This window comes from Canis lupus, chromosome 14, assembly GCF_003254725.2.
Source record: "Canis lupus dingo isolate Sandy chromosome 14, ASM325472v2, whole genome shotgun sequence".
Taxonomy (NCBI): domain Eukaryota; kingdom Metazoa; phylum Chordata; class Mammalia; order Carnivora; family Canidae; genus Canis; species Canis lupus.
The window spans coordinates 33,399,574-33,412,025 of record NC_064256.1 but is presented as its reverse complement, the minus strand read 5'-3'; the positions used below and the strand labels follow the sequence as shown (position 1 = coordinate 33,412,025).

The window sequence follows — 12,452 nt, the reverse complement described above, 5'->3', positions numbered from 1 at the left end:
ATGGACAGATACAGCAAGTGGAACATCAGGAAGGCCACAGTTGACATCAACAGCACCATTAATTGAAGGGATATAATTGACATTGATTGACTACTTCATTCAACAAGAGCAAAATACACATTCATCTCAAGATCACAAGATAGACAACATCTTGAACCATAAAATACCACTTAACAACTTCAAAATAATAGAAATAATATATTATTATCTTTTTTCGGACCACAGTGGAATTAAACTAGAAGTCAACAAAAGAAAGATTACTGGAAAATCCTCTAATACTTGAAGATTAAAAAACATACCTCATATAAGCCAAGCAATAAATCTCAAGAGAAATTTTAAAATATATATACTCTCAACTAAGTGAGAAAAAATACAGCTTATCAAAATTTGTGGGATATTATCAAAAGCAGTGTTTAGAGATGGCATTGAATGCATATATTTAAAAAGAAGAATTTAAAATCAACAATCTAAGGTTCTTAGAAGACTAGAAAAAGAAATACAAATTAAATCCAAAGTAGGCAGAAGAAAAGAAATAATAAAAAAAATTAGAGCAGAAATCAATGAAATAGAGATAGAAAACCATTAGAGAATATCAACAAACCCAAAGCCAGTTCTTTGAAAAAACCAACACAATCGATAAGTCTTTAGTCAAGTTAGCTAAGAATAAAAGACATAACTAGCTCGTATCCGAAATGAAAGAGGTGACAACACTGCAAATCCCATGGACAACAAAAGAAAAATAAAAGACTATTATGAACAACTTTATGCCCTCAAATCTGATAACCTACATGAAACAGACCAATTCTTTGAAACACATGATGCTCAAATTCACATAAGAGGTAATAGACAATCCAAATAGGACCATATCTATTAAAGAAGTTGAATAAACAAACAACTTTCCAAAATAAAAAGCAATAGGCACAGATGAGTACACTGGAAAATTTTATTACACATGTGAGGAAGAAATTATAACAGTTCTCTACAATCTCTTCCAGAAGGTAGAATCAGAGAGAATACCTCTTAACTCATTTTGCAAGACCAGTATTAACCTAAATTCAAAGGGAAAAAAAACACCACAAGGAAAGAAAGCTACAGACCAATATATCTCATATACATAGATTCAAAAAATCCTCAAAAAAATACTGTTAAATCAAACCCAAGAATGCATTAAAAAATCATATGCCATAACCAAGTATGATTTATCTCAGGTATACAAGCTTGGTTCAATGTTCAAAAATCAATTAATATAATCCATCACATCAATAGGTTAAAAAAGAAAAATCACATGACCATATCAATAGATGCAGAGAAAACATATGACAAGATCCTATATACATTCATGATAAAAACTTTCGGCAACCAAGAAATAGAGGGGCAAGTCTTCAACTCGATAAAGCCTATCTATAAGAAAATCATACTTAATGGTGAAAAACTCACAGATTTTCTGCTAAGATCAGGAACAAGACAAGGATATCCCCTCTCACCATTGCTTTTCAACACTGTACTGGAAGTTTTAGATAATAAAAGGGAAGAAAAAAAAAACTTTGATTTAGGTAGAAATCTAAAAAAATCTATAATAAATAGTTCCTGGAAAGGAACTATTAAGCAATTACATCAAGGTTATAGGATACAAGGTTAAAATACAAGGAAATATATACTATTTGGCAAATAGATAGCAAAATATAAACTCTATTTACAGAAGACTTCCCAGAAAAAAAAAATGAGAGTACAGGAAGTCAATAGAGAAGTCCAATACCGTGCATTAGGGAAATCTTAAAATTAACAGGAGAAAGGCACAGGAAAATTAAAACTTTTCCCCATATTTTCACCTTAAATAATTAATATAAAAGGACCATATTATCCATTGCCCTCATGAGTTTTTCTTTTTGTTTTTTATGTACAGATTATTTTATTCTAAAAATGTAGCAATTACAAATCAGTCTGTTGTAAAATCAATGCTACGTTAGCATGAATGTAAATCCAAGTTTTAAAAAAACCTGATCAATTTCAGGCAGGAATAAGCATTAAGGCATGATGTCACTGAAGTTATTTTCAAGAGATATCAATGCATTAAATGTGTTTTTCCTATATGGAACTGAGAAAAATTAAAATTTCTGGGTAGATTATCTTTTCTTCTTATATAATTACAGCCATATTTTTATATAATAAGACCATGAGATGATATATGCAAACATACTAATTTCACCAAGACTTTATCTTATCAAATAAAATCCTATTTCTGCCAGAAACTTTCATTCTAGTCATTTTAAGTGAATAATCCAACCCAGCACCAAAAACAAATACATTTTCTTTTACATCATTGTTAAGCCCTACCCTTACTTCTCCCTAGGGAAATAGCATTAGAAGCCACTGCAACATTATTTGCGATAGAAACCTGGATTATCATTTTAAAGACATAAAATGTACCTAGCACAGGAGAATCTTCTATCCAGCAAAGAGTGGGTATGTGTGCAAACACCATGCTTTGCTTCACAGGTGGAGAGCAACTTAGGGCACGACTCTCATAGATTGGCTTTCTCCCTGGCAGCCAGGTGAGACTCATGCTGCATAAAGATGTGAATCGCATCTTAGGTTTCTCATCATTGTATTTGTCCAAAAAAGCCTGAATGCAGGCCCGGTAGTCAGGGTGGTCATCACTGAATTTCTTGACTGCTTTCTTCTTCATGAAAAGTTGTGTATCCTTCAGATGGCCAGCAATGTTCTTGCACAGGTGTTTCCTCTTCACCAAGTATCTTCAAATAGAACATCCACACCTGAGTGACATTATCTTCATTGGCACTGTTGAAACGCTGCACATCCAGAGAACATTGGTTGCTATGCTCTAGGACACAACACTGTTGTTCAGGAGCACTAAAGCTATTGGGGTAGTAATTTGGAGCACTACCCTGATTGTCGAGCTTGCACATGGGGCCATCATGCTGGTAGTTGGTCACCCCAGCACAGAAAGGACAGTTCGCAGGTATCTGAAGATAATTGGGTTCTAGGTGGTGGCGGTGACAGGACAGTCAAAAAGACGGCCCTGAAGCATTTTGCCAGGGCTGGGCTCAATGCCAGGTGGCATGTTGCTTGGGTCAAATGTAGGCTGTTCAACCTCAGTAAAGTAATTAACTGGATTCCGGTTTAAGACCAGTTTACCAACTGGGATGAGAGGGTAGTCTTGGTGAGGCCAAATCTTGGTAAGATCAAATGGATTGAATGGAAAGGTATCTGCCTGACTGAAAGTCATGACTTAGATATAAAATGTCCAGGAGGGGTAGTTGACTGTGGCAATGGCATTGAAAAGATCTTGGAGGCTGTAGTCTGATCTTCATGAGAAAGTCTTCATCTTCCACAGAAAAGTTTTTGATGCTCTGGTCTGTCTTATAATGGAATTTGCAATAAACTGCCTCTTCTGCCACATTAACCAGCTTAAAAGTATGCGATCCATATCCATTCATGTGCCTGTGTCCATCTGGAATCCCTCGATCACTGAACAAGAAGGAAACCTTGTGCAGAGACTCAGGGTGCAGGCTCCAGAAGTCCCAGACCATGTCCGGATCCTTCAGGTGTGTTTGAGGGTTTCTCTTTTGATATGGATAAAGGATGGAAACAATATGGCATCTCTGATGAAGAAAATGGGGGTGTTATTTCCAACTAGATCCCAATTACCATCCTCTGTGTAAAATTTCACTGCAAACCCACGAGGGTCATGAATTGTGTCAGCCGGGCCTGACTCTCCAGCAACAGTGGAGAATCGAACCTCAATGGGAGTCCTCTTTCCAATATGCTCAAATACCTTTGCTTTGGAGTATTTAGTAATGTCATGCGTGACCTCGAAGTAGCCAAAAGCCCCTGCTCCTTTAGCCTGCACAACTCTCTCAGAGATTCTCTCCCGGTCACAGTGAGCCATTTCATCAGTGAAAGCCACATCCTGAACAAGAAGGGGCCCACGAGGCCCTGCCGTCATAACATAAGTTTGTCTCTATTGGATTGCCAGCCCCAGTGGTCAGGACGTCAGGTTTCTGTGCGGCCTGCTGCTCCTTCCAGAGCTTCATCTGGTCGCTGACTGGATCCCAGCTGTCTGCCATGGTGTCCCACCAGCTTCGCAGAACGTTGCAGGTGGCCTCGGCTCCCACGTCTCCACCCTCAGCGGACGAGCCCGGTCTCAAGTTTTTCTTTTTGACTGAAGAATTCCTAATACCTTTAAGTAATGAAGCAGAACACAGAAATTGCCAGATATTTTTGGTGGTTGCTAGCCTGACCAAGTAAGATCGATCTCTTTTTTATTTTCAGATCTAGGCATTTGTGATTTATTTAGTAAGTGTAATCTCTAAATGAATATATTTAAATTTGAATATCTTATTGTTAAGAAAGTATGCAAGGAAAACAAGAATCTTTCCTCTCATTGTGGGATACCCACTGCTTCGTTGCCTTCAAGATTCAGTTGAAAGCTTAACTCTTCTGTGAGCTTTTCAAACCGACAACAATCATTTCTTCCAAATTCTTTCAACATCTGTTAAACCTTTTGTACTATGTCACCTAGCATTCATATCAGAAAGAGGGAAGAGCATGGTCGTTGGGATCAAAGGCCTAGGTTTTAATCCTGGCTCTGCTTTACATTGGATACTTTGAGCAAGAAATTTAGCCTCTTGAAGCATCAGTTTCATCATCCAAAAAATGGATGGTACAAAATGTCTTCTTATGGATTTATTATTACAACTAAATTAGGTATTTGTGCAATGCTTATCCCAATATCAAGTAAGACAGTAAATTTTTAATAATTGGTAATTCTTTTTTTTTTAATTTTATTTATTTATTATAGTCACATAGAGAGAGAGAGAGAGGCAGAGACATAGGCAGAGGGAGAAGCAGGCTCCATGCACCGGGAGCCTGACGTGGGATTCGATCCGGGGTCTCCAGGATCGCGCCCTGGGCCAAAGGCAGGCGCCAAACCGCTGCGCCACCCAGGGATCCCAATAATTGGTAATTCTTATGTTATAGATAATTCTTATTTTACCAATCAAATTTCAATGTGATGAAGAGCAAGATTTATAACTATTACTTAGTATTAGCAGTAATAGCCACCACCATTCATTGGGTGTTGACCACTTTATATGAAATATCTTACAAAAATTAACGATAGCCCTATAATGAAGTTATTATGATCTCCATTAACATTTGAGAAAACTGAGTCTTGGAGAGGTTGAGAAACTTACTTAAAGTTATAATGTATTAAATAGAGAACTTGGATTACATTCTAAAGCCTATGAAACTAACAGCAGAACACAGCACAAAGAGTAGAACCTAAGCTTAGTTTGTATTCATGTAGATGTCAATAGGTCCTTGTGGACCTTATCAATAAGATGTGAATCAACACAGTCTGATTGTTACTCCTGAAGAAAATACCACTTGTGGTAAAGAAGCAAGGCTGTCAGAACTAAGCTGCAGAAGAGAATCAGAGTCCAGTGTCCAGTTCCTATTCTCTCATCAACATAAGTCACCTTAAGCAATGCTAATATCCCCCCTAGCTTTATTTGATCTCAGCAATAAGGGGAGCAGAACAGTGCTGTCATATTGGAATGAAACACTATCATACAGAGAATACTATAGAAATGCTACTGTGTGCATGTATTTTATGCAGACAGTACTGAATGTTAACCAAAGCATTGTGAAACAAATTCAAGGAAAGGACAGGTTATTAACCTAAATGCTATTTAATAAAACCTTGCTCTGTGGAAAAAATGAGACAAAGGGTATTAAAAAAGGATGCTAGAAGTCATATTATGGAAAATGATAATTTAAGAAGGTGTCAGGAGGATCCATATCTCATAGAAGGTCCTGGGATATTTCCCATTGACCCATTAGCTTGATAAATCTGAAATGTGAAGATAGTATAGAACACAAGAGCTGAGAAGCAGAGCAAACTTGAAAAGTGATGAGGGGACCCAAGAGCAATTAAATACAGAAGTGAAATGCTTGTATGAGGATTTTCCTTTTTTACATATTTTGACAAATTTGTTCACAGAGTTTAGTTGTTGGCAGAGTCCCCTTAAACTTCAGTGGATATATGAATTATAAAAGAGACAATGAAAAAGGTACATTAGAAATATAAACAGTCCCTATTAAAATATACATTTTTCTACTTTCTGAAGAAATGACATTCCATCTACTTAATTGTGTGCATAGGAACATCCTTTTGAAGAGATTAGGAAATTGCTGTATCAAGTATAATTTTGACTTGCATCTTAGCCAACCAAAAAGAAAAAATAATGAGGGGTGGGAAAAGGAAATAGAAAGCCAATTATATGCTGATTTGCTAATGTTATTTTTCAGATTAAATGCCACTTCAAGTTACAAAACCTCTGGTACTTGAAGCTGTCAGTTTTCTGAGCGCTTTCTTGAGAAGTCTTGTCTTAGCAAAGAGAATGTTGAAACACAGGGCCCCTCAGGGGGCCAACCAAACTTTGACAGAGGTTTAACAGTCCTTGAAATTATATCCCCAAACCTTAGAAAGCCTGCTGATTCAGTGGGAAAGGACATAAGCTGAGCAAGTTATAAATAAACTCTTTTATCAGAGGCAATGGTGTCATGGTGACTTCAAAGACCAAAGCACGGATAGTAAGTTCTCTGATGTTCTGAAGACAGTAAGAACTTTATTATATTGGTCAAGCCAGTCTTGGATCTAAGCTGAAATCTGATAACACTAATGGGTTTTTTCCCCTCTATTTTTATAATTTTGAATAAATTTCTAGTCAATCAAGGTCACTGTGTCATTAAATTAAAAAAAAAACAAGATAATGTTTTATGATATCTTATTATCATTTCTGTCCCCAAAGGAGTCAAGATTTTCTAATTATGAATACCAACACATAGGATACTCCTCATAGTAAAAATCTGTTCTGGGCAACAAGTTAAATTCGTGAAGAGGCATGGACTAGATTGCTTCTACAATGCCCTAAAAAACATGAGATAGTTCAATGTGCCTTTCTTGGTCCCATAATAATTATGAAGGAAATAAAACACAAAGGGAATGTTGAGAGTTGGGTTTAGTGAATTTAATTCCTGAGAAGGTCACTCTAGAGTCTAAGAGAATGATGAAGATAAATTTAATGTTAATAATAGCTAACAAATGTTATTCACAAGGCAAATATATATGATTATCCCTTGATCAATATATATAGAAAGATTTTAAAATATTAGCTGGAAAATAATATTACAGACTTTATAAAAGTGATTACCAACAATGACCTAGCACATAAAACTTGAGACTTCTACATCGACTACCATGTATTAGAGAAAAATCAAGAATAAATTTAATTATGACATAATGTGGCTGTAACAGTCAACTACAGTTAAGATCTGTGTAGTATCTGCTTATGACCCTATTGCCAATTGGAGTCAAGTGCACAGGTCTCATAAACACTTGAGTGTGTGTGTGTGTGTGTGTGTGTGTGGTTGCAAAGAAAATCTTGTCGGAAAGATACTCCAAAAGAGCTCAACAATGAAGAATATTATCATTGACAAAGGAAAGGAAATAGGTTGAAGCCTTGCTGGCATCTGAGGAAACTTTACTCCATTCAGAACTTTTAGTACAAAGGTATTAGAATCATTTTTGTTGCACAAAAATAAAAGTAAAACAAAATAGCTGTGTTTGTGTCTTATACGAGAGAAGCAATCCCTAACTTAGTTCTGCAGAATTGTTAAATGTTGGGAACATACTCTTCAATGCTCCATGCACATTTCTGGGAGAAGCATACTCTTTCTGCTAACTCATATGTATTTCATGTCACAGTAGTTCACAGAAAAACAGAATGGACAGAGTATAAACAATCACAAAGAAAATATGTAATTTTTAAAAAGTAGTATTTGCTATTGTTTTAACAAAATGAAAAACATGTGTTCACTGTGTTTTCTTAGCTCTATAATTCTCTTTCAGCTTTGCTATAAATTCAGTGCCTTTCTTTGTGGGCTATCAACATGGCCTGCCTGCAATTTCTAAGGAGAAGACCCATAATGTAAATAAATGAATAAATAAAACAATGACAAACGTGATATGATATGAAGGAAAACAAACAGGAGACTAGTATTTAAAAAAAAATAACAACAGGATTTAAACAGTAAATATCTTCCTAAGAAAGTGATATGTGGGCTGAGATCTTAATATATATAAGAGGAGAACATTGCAAGAAAGGGGGACAAATACCAAGAAGCAACAAAGCATTTACAAAATATCCAAAACTCATTTACGAAAATCCTAAATAAAACAGAAGGATCAACAAACAGAAAGACTTGTTGGCTGAAAAGAAGTGAGCCAGGGTGAGTGTAGCATGAGATACATAGTTTTTGTAACACTTGGTGAGATGGCTGCCATATCTATTCTCACCCCAGCAAGAGTCTGGGGTTTTGTGCTCTGGAGAAGTCTATGAACTGCAGGATGCTAGGCACATGCCCTAAACCTAACCATAACACTAGACCTAACCCTAACCCTTAACCTTTACCCCCTAACACTAACCCTAAACCTAACCATAACCTCACCCCCTCTGGAGAGGTCTCTGAACTGCAGGACACCAGGCACATACCCTCACCATGGCCCTAACCCTAACCCTGACCCTAGATCTGAGAGGAAGAAAAAGAAGATGTGGGGTGTGTGTGTGTGTGTGTGTGTGTGTGTGTGTGTGTGTATTATAATGGAATATTACCTAACCATCAAAAAGAATGAAATCTTGCCATTTGCAATGACATGGATAGAACTAGAGTATTATGCTAAGCAAAGTAAGTCAGTCAGAGAAAGACAAATGTCATATGATTTCACTCATAAGTAGAATTTAAGAAACAAAACATAGGGTAAAAAAAGAAAAGAAAGAAGAAAGAAAGAAAGAAAGAAAGAAAGAAAGAAAGAAAGAAAGAAAGAAAGAAAGAAAGAAAGAAAGAGAGAGAGAGAGAGAGAGAAAGAAAGAAAGAAAGAAAGAGAAAGGAAATGAAAGAAGAAAGAAATAAAGAGAAAGAAAGAACGAAAGAGAAAAGAAAGAAAGAAAGAAAGAAAAAGAAAGAAAGAAAGAAAGAAAGAAAGAAAGAAAGAAAGAAAGAAAGAAAGAAAGAAAAGAAAAGAAAAGAAAGAAAGAGAAAGGTAAACCAAGAAGCCGACCCTTAACTATAGAAAATAAACTGATGGCTACCAGATGGGAAGTAGGTGGGAGGATGGGTTAAATAGGTGATGGGGATTAAGAAGTGCACTTGTGATGAGCACCAGGTGTTACATGGAAATGTTGAATCACTATATATACACCCAAAACCAATACTAATATTAGTACTAGTTAACTGTATGTTAACTAACTGGGATTTAAATAAAAACTTGAAAACAAGAAGTTAGGATTGTATTCTAAGTGCCAAGGAAAGCCACTGGAGAGTTTTAAGCAAAGGAATGGCATAATCAAATTTAAATTTTAAGAGTGTTTTGATGGTCTACTGAAAATTGATAAAGAAGGAGTGAAAGAGGAAAGGCAGCACCACAAATCTGTGAATTGGGAGTCATCCAGAGGAGAGAAGTGCTTCTTTGGCATTGCCTAGTTTCGGTACTTATCTCCTCTTTCTTGACCTCCTCGCCAGCCTCCCCTGCCTCTTAAGTTTTATCCATTTAACACTGTCCTGAACATAAGGACCGGTTTAATCTTTGAAAGGATGAAAATTTCCAGTGTTTAACTCTCTTTTAGATAAAGTAGGGCATAAGCCTAGGGGCATCTCAAAGATATGACTGCAACCTCACTTGCTATGCTGTCTAATTAATTCCTCAACATCTCTCAGTTTCAGCAACTGAGCTTCTCACCATTCTTTAAACACTCTCTGCCTCCATTATTTCGATGAGTCTAGTGCCTAGAATTCCCTTCTTCATCTCTCCCTCTCAGAAGTTAACCATTCTTCATGACCCCAAAAAAAGATCCTTCCTCCATGAAGTTTTCCTAATCTCTCACATCAGAAATCGTCTTCTTTCCTCTCTGCACTTCTATTTCACGTTGATTTTGATGTCATTATGGTATAAATCATGAACTGTCTCACACTGATTTTCTCAATAAATGTTATTTCACTATGGAAAAGCACACATGCTTTGAGTTCAGAAAGTATGTTAGGGCTGTGTTCTAGTTTTGCAATTCTTGAACCATGTGACCTTTAGTAAGCTATTTAAATACTTTAGCTTCCTCCTCTATAAATAACATACAGTGATCTACTCAAAATGCTTCTTGAACTTCTGCAAACCAAAAGTTATCATAAATTTATAAAATACTACATAAAATTACACATGGTAAATTATTAAGTCATATTATTTTCTCTTCCTGAGATGATAAACTGGGTCGTAAACATCTGTGTTCCCCCATAGCATTCATTTAAATGCTCACATGTTGTAAGTACTTAATACATATTACATGGTAAGTAGTAGATGTCTAATTAATAATTCTTACCTATTGCTTCAATTTTGAGCACATATTATATGCAAATTTTATAATAAATATTAATATACACAACCTATTAATTCTAAGAGTTTGTTATTAAAATAGAAAAAAAAATTTTACAAAGGGAAACTAATTAATGTAATCAGGGAAAGGGTACCGAAATGATTATCATCAGGTAAATACAGTCAAACATCAGAAGCCACCTCATTTATGTTTGGGAGGATATAAGGATCTGGATTATTGTCCAGAGTCCTTACATATGACCTAGTCCTACAAACTCCTTTTTAAGATGAATAAACAAAAGCATGAAAGACATAAATTCCTTGTTCAAGTGAAAACAGTTCAAGATTTTAGTTATTCTGTGTCCCAATCCATTGTCCTTTTAATTACATAAGAGGAAATTTCAGATGTGAAATTTCTTGTTCTCACATAAAAGAATCTCACGTAAAAGAATTAAGAGCAAACAATACCAGGTTTTCTCTGACTTATTTAAAATATTATATTTTAAAATGTCATTATTGGGACACCTGGGTGACTCAGCAGTTAAGCATCTGCCTTCGGCCCAGGGTGTGATCCTGGAGTCCCAGGATCAGGTCCCACGTTGAGATCCCTGCAAGGGGCCTGCTTCTCCCTCTGCCTGTGTCTCTGCCTCTCTCTCTCTCTCTCTCTCTCTGTGTGTCTCTCATGAATAAATAAATAAAATCTTTAAAAAATAAAATAAAATGTCATATTTATAATTATTATTACCTATAAATATGACAGTTTAAAATCTATATATATGTATATATATGTGTATATATATATATATATACATACATACATATAAACTAGAATAGTAGAAATACATTACTGTATTTATGGTCTGGGCAATCCAACATTAATTTGTTTCTGAGTAAATTTCTTCCTCTACTTTCTCCTACTTCTAAAATCTGAAATAAATAAATAAATAAAATCTGAAAGCAACTGTGCCTATATGTCCTTTTTTTCTATTCTTCACTCAGATTTCAACATAATTAGTAATCAAAATTATTAGTAAGATTGTTCACGGAATAATTCATTGGAATATGGTACTATTTCTAGCAAAATTAATGAGATCACATGGAAACATTCTCTAAGACTTCTTTAAGAAAAATGACCTATTTTCATTAAAATTATTCTCTGTGATTATGTACAAAATCAAGATTTTTTTCCTTATCTATATCTAAAGGTATCATTTTCAATACAGACATGGTTTTAGTGAACTCTCAATTTTCTCCTCACTGGGAGCCTCTAAATTCCATCTGGGGTAGGAGCCTTAACAGCCTTTCTTTTTTTCAAGTCAGCCTGCTGAAGGCCTCATAATATCATCAACAATCCCAGCTGTAGCTTTCTGAACAATACTTTCTTTTGTGGCAGTTGTCAGCTCCATTTAATGTAACAAAAGAGGGAAAAAAAATCCCTAGAAAATCTAAGTCTTCACTCAAAGATAACTCTCCCAACCTCCTGACAGGCTATAGAGAAATTATCTATTTTGATAATTTTGAGTTGAAATAAAATGCATACATTTTAATACCAATAGAAACAATGTGAATACTCATATATAAATAAAGTGGGTACAGATTCAATTTTAAACAAATCAAACATACACAGTTTCTCTCTGCCCATAACTAAACAATCTCGCCCGAATATATTGTACACATAGTCTGAAACTAAAGCCTATGCCCATTTTTCTTCTTCTGTGTAGAAAAAGAAAAGACTCCCCCAAATCTTTTTTCCTGATATTTCCAAATAGGCAAAAAGGAAGAAAGTATTATTTTTGGCATTACTAACCTTCAAATTGTTTTTATAAATCGTAGTCAAGGTATAAACTCATCATTTATTTCCAAATATAAAATGTATAAGAAAAAAGGCTTTCAAACTATCTTTAATAAGCCCAAATTTACGGTAAAATATATTTCTTTCACATTCGAACATCACAACAAATAGAAAAAAAATTCATAAGTTTTCTGTGTTACAATGAGCCCTGGC

The 12,452-nt window shown here is 35.3% G+C and overlaps 1 pseudogene; it reads right to left on the bottom strand.

Annotated features, from left to right (window-relative positions):
- Positions 1 to 2,522: 2,522 nt before the first annotated feature.
- On the bottom strand, positions 2,523 to 4,088 carry LOC112670865 (catalase-like; annotated as a pseudogene).
- Between the last annotated feature and the right edge of the window lie 8,364 nt (positions 4,089 to 12,452).